Below are 12,473 nucleotides of genomic sequence, written 5' to 3'. Positions count from 1 at the left end.
TTTCATTTTCGTTAAAATACAGATTATTAAACTAATCAAAACTTTACGCCTGCATTAGTGTAGGAACCTTGTATTGTATTGATTACCTAGTTGTTACATTCATTTTAGCCGGGTTAATACGATTTACGTACATACTTACCTGATGTATGATCAAGGATTACCACTGAACTATCTCGCACAGGCTATCTTCAACGTCTTTTTGTATCCTGGTCACTCAGGCTTCCTTAACTGGCATTTACTCTGAAGAACTACCTCTTGTATAAGTTTTCATAGTAGTACTGGGAAATTTCTGGGTGTCTATAGCGAGGATAATTTTGAACTTTTCATAGTCCCTATTAAGAAATAAAGTACATTTGAAAACATGTAATAGAGTGTCAAGACCCATGTAAATATGGTGCGCGAACAAAACAATACGAAAAAAGTTAGTTCATAGAAATCCAAGAGATGACGCTTGTAGTATCGGAAAAGGTTTGTTTTTAGCAAGCCTCAGCTCTCACCAGACTGCTGTTAGAGTTACAGTTATATCCATCTCGTAGTTTCATTTTCATAATCGATTGATGCAAAAAACTTTTCTTTATTTAGAAAAAATGAAAAAAAACTGAGGTCATGCGCCGTTATTGTCCCAGATGAGCAAAGTAATGTAAATGATTATAAGATACTCAGGGTGAATGCCAAGGAGGAATTTTGGAAAGCGCTAAGCGTATTCAAATGGATAAGATAAGCAGAAATTTTGAAAGAGATCCGAAAGCATTATGGTGGTAAGCCAGTTATTTCACTCCAAAATGATACAGGCGAAAGAGAAACTAGCAGTTTGGAAGAGGCCAACTAATTAAATTCCTTCTTTCAAAGTATCTTCACCAATATCTCACCGAGTGTCTCCCATAGCTTACCAAATCGTGCCAACCAACCGATGCCCAAAATTGAAATCTTATATAATGGAATAAAACGTTCGCTGAAAAATGTTAAGCCTGATAAATCCTCCGAGCCCGATGAAATACGCGCTTGTATATTTAAGGAACTAGCGTCGGAAATTGCACCGTATCTAGAAATCATGAAGTCAAAGAAATCGCTAGTAGATCACAAGGTTCCAAGGGATGGGAAAACGGCTAACGTTACACCAATATTCCAAAAAAAGAAACAAGGAGGAACCGATCATTCATTACAAGTCTATTTCCCTCACATCCGTTTCATGCTAGATCACGGCACATACAGACAATTCGATGGTGGGACTCCTTGATAGTCAAGGAGTTGTTGATGAAAAACTTGTACGGTTTCCATAACGGTAAATCCTGCGGACACAACTTGCACTTTTTGTTCATGAAATCCTTAGTTTGGACAAGAACAATGTTCAAGTGGACGAGGATTTTCTAGATTTGAAAAAGGCTTTCCACAAAGTGTCTATTTATAAACTACTCACAAAGCCAGAAGCCTATAGCACGGATAAAAATATCCTGGTTTTGATTGAAGACTTTTTGAATGGTGTGGTACAATGAATAGTCATTGATGGTGTTAACTCTAATGTGGTAGAAGTTACTTAAGGTGCTCCCCAAGGAAGTAATATCGGGTCTATTTTATTCCCTCTTTATGTTAACGACAATAACTCCGTGGTTTAATAGTACTCATTATTACCTCTCAATACTACCCCACTTAATCATGGGGTTTTCTAGTTGAAGGGCATTTAAGATACAGGTTGAAACAAGCCTGTACAAGTTGAAATGGGACAAAAATTAGAGCAGGCGGGAAAGTGTACCTACTTAGTGTTTTAAACGAAGATGGCCAATGTAATGGGTACACAAGAAGAATAATTGGGTTAGACAATTAAGCTTTCATATAAAGGAGGAAATTGGTAGACTGGTCTTTGAAGCAAGAGGACAGAGAACGGAAGGATTCTGAAGTGTTTGTATGGAGAAGTATGGAGCTGGTCAAATGGACGGAAAGGTTAAAAAACGAGAATGCACTCGGCATGTTGGGGAAGGAGAGAAGATTGTTGGGAGAAATCCTAAGGAGGCAAGAAAACTGGATGGAATGTTGAGGAATATGATAGATAGGAGAACAGCAGGTAGGAGATGTAGGGGGAAAAAGAGAATAGGCATGCTGGATGGAACGAAGGAAGGTAGAAAGTAAGCGGAAATGAAGTTTTCCTGGTCTTCTTAAGGATGTCAGGCTGTGCCATGTTTCATGAGGCTTATACAGGATCTGCCCCAAAAGTAGCTGAACTTATTTTTTCCTGGATAGACGGACGGACAGACGGGCGGCAGTTTCTCTGGCTGTCTTCGAGGAAGGATAATCTCAGGAAAGGCTGATAACAGTTGGCTCCCAGCCTTTGCGGAGTGTGGATTGTTCATTTGCCAAACCTCTATAACATGACCTCGGTACGCTCCGTCATGTACCGGTCATTTGAATGACGCTACGCCAACAAATTTTGCGTGAAACTGGGCAAAACTGGGAAAGAGACTCATGGCATGATCAAGGCAGTTTATGGCGGAAACGCCACGGGTGAATTCGGTGTTTTTGAGTGGCACATCTTGTTTCGGGGGGTAGAGCAGAAGTTAAAGACGCCGAACATTCAGGACGCCCTTCGACCTCAAAAAGTGACAAAAGTCTTGTAAGAGTGAAGGCTTTGTTAGACAGGAATCGCAAATTCAGCGTTCGCATGGTTTCTGATGAACTTGGAATCTACAAAAGTAATGTTCATTTACTTGTGAGCGAAATCATGGGTATGAGAAAGGTGTGTGCGAAGTTGATGCCTCGAGTGCTCTCGGACGAACAAAAGGGAACTCGCACTTGGATCTGCTAAGAGTTTCTCGACCATGCCTCAGCCACCCTACAGTCCTGACGTTGCTCCACCAGACCTCTTCCCCCGCCTCAAATCCGTGCGGAAAGGACGTCACCACGGCTCGGTGGAAACTTTACAACAGGCCGTGACGAGGGAGCTAAGGAGCATTTCGGGCGCCACCTTCCAGCAGGCGTACGAGGTGTTGAAAACCCAACCCGTGTCAAAAAATGCATCAAAAACGCCAAAACACCAGATTTTAGGCAAATTAATCGTATGAAAGTTTTTTGCACTTAATTTTGATTTCTTCAGCCACCATTTAAGGTTATCGTAAAAATGTAACGAGGTTGCTGATCCATCCACATTTAAAGGAATAAGATGAACGTTGCAAAATTCACAAAAATATCCAAGTGCAGGCAGTAAAACAGTTAATGTATGGTCAGTACGAAAATACACGTTCTAAATGAGCTAAGGCGATGGGAGCTACTTAAAGTGTTTAACCCACCCATCACCGTTACAATAGTTTGATCATTAAGTCTTAGTTTTTTGTTGAATATACCCAGAGTAGGAGATGAATACCCGAGAAAGGTTGTCAATGTTATTCTACAAGTACATTTTTTTCGCTTCGACTGGTTCTCGACTAATAGCTCTGTATACTGTAATTATAGATTCTTTACTTTGTAGTAAAACACAGTGTAAAGCTTACCAAACGGCGAATCAATATCATTCTGTATACCACATATGACTTAAAAATCCTTTTGTGTTTTTCATGCATTTTGTAATGAGTTCATGAAATAGTGACATATTCCAATTTACATCTTATATAATAATATTATGATTGTTTTATGATTTTTTGTTTTGAAATATCTCTATATCTTAGAAATATGGAATAAACGTCATCACACCTTAAACTTCCATTAGATTTATTCGCTTTCTCAAATTATATTTCATTTAATTCTTAACAGTTTGTATACAAGTCAACGTTTCCGAAAGAGAAGGTATCTTTTAAACATATGAGAACTACATTTATTTATTTACGACGCCAAAAAATCGGAGGACCCAAAAAAAGTATCTGGATGCTTTATACTTTGATCAAAAAAGATTTTAACATGGTAGCAAGCAACGGAATAATCACATAAGCCACAATTATGTGTGAATAACGACAAAAGAATAAATTTAGTTTGAGATTTTCTCTTTTAATACAAATTAATATTAATGATCTACAGCAGTTGCCTTGATTTGTCAAAGGAGTGTTAAACTTAGGGGAAGCTAGCCTCGCTTTTTACTCGTACGCTTCAGCGACATTAATTCTAAAAAAAAAGAAAATTAAGCTATTCTCTCATGATAAGGTCATCTATCTAGAAGAAAAGCGAGATAACAAACTTCAAGTTTCATCCATGCGATCGAACAATGCTTATGGCTCGGTGTTTCCAATTGTGTAATCAAGTAAATTTATAAAAGAATACGCGGGAAATACAGAGCACAGCCAATGTAGAATAAGGAATTCTTTTTCCATCAAACTTTTCACGGTTACAACAGTATAATACTTGCCGTATAACTGTTCAAGGTAATCAATAATTAAAAAAATGCTTACAAAATTTAAGGCTTGAAATATAAAGTTTCTCTGTGCTCTATGGCTTCATGAGGCCTACATCTATATCTACATCATATCCCGGAAGCCACCGCAAGGTCGTGTGGTGGGGGTATGCAAAATATATAGTTCATACGTTCACTTGAATAAATACGATTTACCTCACGTCCAAACACCTCGTGCATATGCATGCCTGTATACATCATACAATTATTTCCAGTTTGACTAATGAATTAAATTTTAGTATTTAAGTAAATGTAATTTTTTCGGTTATTTGGGATCGATTTTATGCTTGTTTTATTATTTATTTTATAGTATTATACGCTATATAGTATTTTATGCTATGATTGTGTTTCGTTCAAGGGAAGAATGAGTACTTGACTGCCTATGCCAGTGCCTCTCTTATTTAATCCCAGTGGTCGACTCTATCAATATAATTTAATGCCGTAATAATTTATTGTGTCACGAGAAAACTCAGGTGTCTTATTTAATTATTTTTTTATTCATTTACGTACCCTGAAAGCCACCGCTAGGGTGTGTGGCAGCCGGTGAATACATGCCAGACTAATTTTTACCCGAACATGACCCTAACGCGGTTGGACAATGTTATTATGATCCCTTAGAGTAGTAGTAGTTTTTAGGGGAGTCGACCGACAGCTAAGGTCATTTGCACCATTTAGGGTTGGATGGGAAAGGAAGGGAGGAGAGAAACCCGGCGTCGGCATTAGACTACTTTTGTCAAAAAGCGCCAAGGGGTCCTCGGTTTAACGTCCCATCCGACGGACGTCTTACTCACTCAAAGTGCTCTCCAAAAAGAACCTTGAGTAGGGATCAGGATACCACTGAAAAATATCTGCCGCCTCCGGGATTTGGACTCGGGGTTTCTCGGTGAGAAGCCTATACGTTAGCCACCGTACCATCCCGATCCCCATGATCCCTTATCGTTCGTGGAAAAAATGACATCTTGAATCTATTTGTTCTACACTTAATCTCTCTAATTTTACTGCCATGATCTCTCCTATCGCAGTACGATGGGGCTGATATTACATTTTCAATATCACTGCTAAAGAGACGTCCTTCCAGTTTATGTAAGAGCTTAAGTCTGTAATTTAATCTTCGCTCCGTTAGTGATTCACAGCCTAGCTGCTCTAATATTTTGTATACGCTACTTAAGGTTGAACGCATATTTGCTTCTCGTAGCAATTTTTAACAAACCTGGCGGATTTTCTCTGAATTTTATCTAAATCCTTAATTAACATTTTCTCCCATGGATCTCGATTACTTACCACGTAATCTGAATATGCCATACCCAAAGAGAAGCAACACCTCTCTCTGTCTGTTTTTACATTTTCCTACAACCCGTATACGTAAACCTAGCTTTGTTAAGGCTGACCCAATATTCTTCAATGTGTGTATCCGATGAAAGGATTGATGTTATTGTAACCCACAAGTATTAGACCGATGTTTGACTAAAATGCTTAACTCGATCACATCTATTTTACAATTTACCTCTCGCTTATCTTTTCTTACGAACCAAACCAAACCAAACCAAAACAGTTTATCCAAAACTTTCCTCGTACATCCAAAACTTCTGTGCAGCAAATTTTCTGTGGACAGAAAGGGAAACAAACGAGGAAATGCTTGGAATGGTGGAAGAGGAGGGGAGGTTGTTAGGAGGAATCTAAATGAGACAGGAAAGATGGATGCAGAACATTTTGATCGGCGATTGGGAGGTTGAAGACCGTCATAGAGGGGAGAACGTTGGGCAAACGAAGAGGGGGTATCAATAGGATAGGAATGTTGAACGGAATGAAGGTATACTTTCAGGTGCATGTGTATGTTAGTTAGTAGTTTGAGTGTCTGCATGTGTGTGGGGTGTAAGTGTTCTTTCATGAATGTATGTCATGTTTTTTTGTGGATGTTTTTTTCTTTTATAAATTACGAGTGGTGTCCTAACAACCCCCGCCACACGCCCTTACGGCGGCTTGCAGGGTATTAAGTAGATGTAGATAGATGTAGATGGGAGGAAGGGAATGTGCGGAATTCAAAATGGGGATTTTTTACCGCCGTCAATCAGGTTTTGTTTTGTTAGGAGAGGCAAAGTAATGAACAGTGGTACCTTCGTATAGTATTTCCTTTCAGTACTTTCCATAACCCGTAGAATATCAATAATAATAATTCTAGCCTCTATTATTTTATACCAATCTGATATCTGGTCTAAATCGTTTGACAGTAGAGCGTAATCTGCAAATGTCCTTATTTCTCAGTAAATCAATATCGTCTTCATATTATCTAAGATTGCTTCAAACGTGGGAAATGCGCTCTTACGGAGGTTTGAAGGATTAAATGGAGATGTTCTGCGGTTTAGTACGCATATCTTTATGCGGTTGGTTAAGCATCTGCAAGTAGAATGGACAATCTCCGCTGGTTCACGACGGCTCGAGTTTCTTCGATTTTCCCCGAGACTGCGTGTGACTCACCAGAACTGATATAATATTGATGACAAGGGTACGGTCATCTGGGGTCCAGGCACCAAGGGATATGGGATTGGGGGTAACGATGGTCATCGCATTTCGGGAATGACCAGCTGCGAATGGTCAGCGTCGTGGACCACCCGGGGATCGTCCCGACAATGGGGCAGAGGATGAAAAGGGAATGGGAGAGCTCACGAGAACGAACGGTTATGCTATTAGGGAGGGTGCGAGTTCACCTCTTTCGTTCGATGACTCAAAACTGCACATATGGTGAGAATGTGGTCTCTCGGAGATTGGAAAGCGAAGGTAATGATTCAATCTCTTCGATACATTTCTTTCTTAAACATCAAACTTTTGGATACCAAAGGTCTCCCAATTTTCCTACGTATAAGCAGTGGAACTATCGTACGCCGCATACATTACAAGGTTCATAGAAAAGATTATTGTTATCGCCAAAGTAGCGATCATTCATTATTTATATCAGAGTATTATTTTTGCTCTTTTCTACTGTTGTGATGCCGTACAGTTGAATAGGTGTAAAGGCCTTCTAACTTCTAGAATTCTCACCTTTCTTAGCCGCACTCATCAGGTTGGTGATTTAGTTTTGGATGTAGGAGTTGTCCTAAGGCTGGAGCGCATTTGACCCCAAGTCTGCTGTAATGGAAGAGGAAAACATGCCCACTAATCGGATACATGCAACCGCGCACCGGAAATGGTAGTTATTAACACCATTGAATGTTTGAAGAAAAGAAAAAAGTGGATATTAATGGTTAGGAAAGTTTCATGAAATTCTTATTTTATGATTGTATGGTCATTACATTTTTCTTTCAATGCTCCGATGTCATTTTCTAACCTGAAAAAAGTTACGGCAAGTCAGTTATTATAATAAAATCATTATGGTTTTTATCACAATGAAAGCATTTATTATAATTAGTTAATTATAATAATAAAAGCATAAAATTATGCGGCCATGCAGCATTTACATTAAAACTTGAATAAAAATTTCAATACGTAAACTTGATTAGATCGATAACTTTAATTGATAAATACGTTGCAATAATTCCATAATTTAGATTCTTCCCAGTACGCATCGTTGGTGCCTTGAAAAAGATAAGCTGGCCTCACTTAGGGGTATATTGGTGGCCATTATACTTCTAAAACCGTTACGTAATGAAAATTGGGTCAAAATTGATAAAAGGTGCCTGTATAAAAAATCAGATGTGCTACAGACTCAATGTCTATGGCCATCGAGATATTTAGGCAGGCTGCCCGTTATGAAATACGGATTAAGAGCGTTGCAAATAAGGTAATCATAAAAAATAGGATATAATTGGAAAAGAGCCTCTGCCTCTTAGGTTGCCATCCATCCAATACTTTTGTTGCATATCACTTGTTGTTGATGCCCGCCGAGGGTTGAGTAGTTAAAAACGGGCGTCAAAGAACATAATTATTTAACGTTTTATAGTTACGTTATACGTTTATTAATTTATTCACAACAACTATATTCGGTGAGAAAAAAGTGACGGCCAAAAAGTATGCCTTGAAGATTGCCTGAGTTCGCATTTGCTATTATTTTTAGTAATCACAGCATTGACACAAAAGTACCTTCGAGTTGCATCAACTAGAAACAAAAAAATTAACTGCAAGTTGTAGGTACTTGTGACTTGCTAACCTTTGGGTTGTGTGGTTCCTCATGTTTTGGCCCTTGACCTATGAGTCTGAGATAAACAAATAGCTTGGGTGATCCAAATATAGGTCGAATCGGGGCTGTGAGGTAGTAATCTATAATCAGGAGTGGTCCATGAGATAACATTCGGGTATATACCAACGGGTTTCCGTCAGTCAAACAGGGAATAGAATGGGAAAGGAGGCAGGAGTTGAGCATCGGCGATGGTAGGGAGGAGAGAGGGAGCGAGGGGAGGAGGGTTTAGGGTGCCATTGTTTCCTTCTAACTACTCCCCACCTCGGCCCCTGCCGCCCCTCGTACGTCACTCCTCCGCCAGGATCCTCCCACATCGCCTGCGACCCACACTATAACATTCATTCCTCTCCCGAACTCTCCCCAAAAACTAACCGGAAACCCAGCCCAGCCGACCGACATCACCTCCTCTCGAACCGCTCTCCCTCCCTGAGCCACCCCAGTTGCCCTCCCCCGCCCCCGTCTCCCCTCCTCCCGCCCTCCCTCCCCTCCTGTCCCCCAAAACACATCCCTCTCACCCCTCCCGCCCTCCTCCCCCAAATCTCCCTCTCTTTCTCTCTCTCTCTCCTCGCCTTTCTTCCCTATTGATTACACCGTTCATGCTAATGCCCCTACCCACCACGTGGGGAGAGAGCGAGCGAGAGGGGCGAGGGGAATGAGAGAAGCAGGCCCACAGAAAAGAGAGCCGAAAAGAGTGGGATAGATGCGGCACCCAGAGCCGGGGAGTTTCCCCCGAAAATCCGGCCGTGGTGTCCGGAGGTCGGGGCTTCAGGAGACACGGGGTCGTCACCCCGTGTCATATGTTCACCCTTCCCTTCTCCCCTTCCCCTCTCGCGCCTCGCAGGCCCTGGGTTCGAGCCCCTCCGCCGGATCCGTTACCGCGACAGTCCACGCCGGAAGAATCTCCCCACCCGGAAGGGCTCGGCGTTGTGCCGGTTCCCTGACTTCCCGGAGTGATCGGGCCGGGACGCCCGCCCGGAAGATGGTCGTCGGCCGGGACGGGAGGATTCTCGGAGCTCGCAAGGTCAGTGGGTTTGGGAGGATGTGCTAAGTGTGATCGCGAGTATTGTATCGCTGGGCGACGGTCTTGTGGCCCCGAGGCGTCGCCGCGAGATCTCTCGTGTCGCACGGGGCATCGTCCGGTGCCCGCCCCGTGCCCTCTTGTCCGTTCTGTGTGCGGTTCGTGGATGGAAAGGTGGCGCTCTGAGACGAACTATTTGTGTACATCTGCACCCCCCCCTCCCCCGGATGCCCTCCTCGCCTTCCACCATCAACCACCCCTTCTTCTCTTCTTCCGCCCCCCCCATCGTCCAAATACTCCCCCTCCTCTCTTACCTGTTCCCGATCCGCTCGCCTTCGGGGGGGATACCAACCCCCTTCCTCCTTCTGCGGCCCGCTGCCACACGAGGCGATCCCGCTCTTTCGCGTAATCTTACTCTCCCCCCCCCCCAACCACCCTCCCGGACCCGGCCCTCCCCTCTCCCCAGAGCGCCACCCCCTCGGCCGCCTCGTCTCGGCCAGGGTGCTCAAAACCGACTGCGCGATTGTAGGCTTTTTGGCGGGAAGGAGGAGAGAGGGATATTGGGGTGAGGGTCTGTGGGGTGAGGGTCTGTTGGACGGGAGAGGGGGAGCGTGCTCCTTGGGGATCGCCCAGGAGGGGATAGGGGCGGGGGTGGTTCCGTGGGGCGCGACGTTGTCTCCGGGATGCACTCGCGAGACGAGCTTCTCGATGTGCGAACGTCTGGGGGCCGACTTCTGCAACGATCTCGTGATGCAGGGCGATCTGGAGAAATGCCTTGCCCGCTTTCGCACTTGAATAGATAAGAGACACTTCCTTCTTATCGCATATAAGTGAGAGTGAGAGTCTTTAGAGAGAGAGAGAGTTATTATTATTCGTGATGAATGCGAAATCAGCCACTAACTGCCTGAACAAACAATATTCATATTCAATTGTTCCCGGCTCAACTTTGTGGAAATTCATGTTAATTAAATGAAGAATACAATGTATCTTTCCACTGTCCTATATTCACGTACAACTAGTTTCAACGCTCAAACGTCATCATCAGGTACAAATTAGCTTGGTTAATATAAGTCTACAATAAATAGGGTCTAAATAGTTTCGTATAATTACTCTTTTTAGGGTACTTTTTCGGTGCATAGATCCATAGTTCATAAAGCATAGCATAGTTCAATAAAAACTGAACTCAATATTAATATGTGCCTTCATATGCTAAATACCACCTAGAAAAGGTATGAATATTTCATAACGGCATTCAAAATAAAAATGGGAAACCATTAATGGGCGAACGGATCTTTGGGAGGAATGTTTATCGAGTTTATCATGATGAAATTTGGCATTATTTTTTTACCTTATTACCGGGTACCAATTATGTTTTGTGTAACTAAATGTTTTTTAGTTTATTTTCATTCAGCTCCTGATTCACATTAAACATTATTAACTGCTTATTTTTGTTTTCTTATTCTATTACGAGTATTTCGTCGTTGCACATCTGTACTTCATCATGAATATCCAATTGTAAGTGAAAGTGTTCAAATCTAAACATGCAAGTGTTTAAGAACTGAAAAAACAATATCATAGAATGCATGTGATGATATTCTTAAAAATATCAATAATAGAATCGTAGATGGGAATAAATTTCATTGAAATAACTGTGAATTACTTTTTTAAATTTGGGAAGGTCATAGAATTTTGTACCACTTATCCTTCAGTCCCTATGGCCTCACGTCCAAACTTAACACCTAACCTCCACTATTTTTGTGTTTTAAATGTACAGCACACTTTAAGATACAGTTGAAACGTTGAAACATGTACTCTGTGGTTTCAAGTTTCACTCGTAAAAGTGTTTGATATCCAATTTATAAGATTATGTACTTTTCCACAGACTTAAGTCTTCCCAGACAAAATCTTTTAATATGGGTTGAAACATATGCCTTGCTGCTCAACAAAAATAAATCTTCCCACTCTTCGAAGTTACCTAATCCTATCTCTTCTCCATTTAAACAAATAGATTAAGATAAAATGGTGGGATTTAAATATCCTGTGAGTGTGAAGTTATTTCGAGTCGAATTTAAGGGGAAATCAACCATTACCAAAAATTAATGACAATAAGTAAGCTACCTTAATTTTACGCGCGTCTGAAGCCAAACATGGCATCTTCCAGGAGCTCGGCAATCGTAAATAATTCCCTTACTGCTAGCACAATTAACCCTCATACCAGGATTGGAAATAGTATAATAATTAGTTGTTCCTTTGGTGATATGATATGCGCCTTCTTTCCTTTTGGGGTTAAATTCTCATGTAGCGTACAAAAGGGTAAAATTTGCCACGTGACTTGTTCTGCAAGGCTGTCAGGAAATAAAATTATCATTACCGATGCTAAGCTGAAAATCTGCTGATAAGCACTCCTTTAATATCGATAGTAATATAGCAAAGTGACAATTGCAATAAATTGGTCATTGGAATATGTTGATTTGCAAAAATTCTAAAAAAATGAATACCAACGACGACTCCAAGCATACCTCTTTCTATTTTAAATGAATTCCTAAAGGAAATTACTTTTCGTCATCCTATCAAATAAATCGCGAAGTAATTTGTTTTTCTTCAGTATTTAGTCCAGTTTTATTTTATTTTAAATATTTTTTCGTAGTTGCTTGAAACCAATACTGTCGGTACACCAGTCTCAGAGATGGGAAATATCTATACGCCTCACTTTATTTTCTGTCGTGACATATTGCCAATGTCAACGTTTTTTCAACGGAAGCGGCCAATGCTGCAGCCACGTCCACATGGAGAAATGGGAATTGACCCGCTCGTGGGGGGTTTTCATTTCTGTATGCATACTACTCCAAAATATCGTGAATTTATTTTCAAGGAATTAACACAAAACTAAGTATCGTCATAAAAGCATGTAAACT

Source organism: Hetaerina americana, unplaced genomic scaffold (assembly GCF_022747635.1).
Source record: "Hetaerina americana unplaced genomic scaffold, ioHetAmer1.1.p SCAF_5, whole genome shotgun sequence".
Classification (NCBI taxonomy): Eukaryota; Metazoa; Arthropoda; class Insecta; order Odonata; family Calopterygidae; genus Hetaerina; species Hetaerina americana.
The sequence above is the reverse complement of the archived record's forward strand: the minus strand, read 5'-3'. Positions refer to the sequence as shown.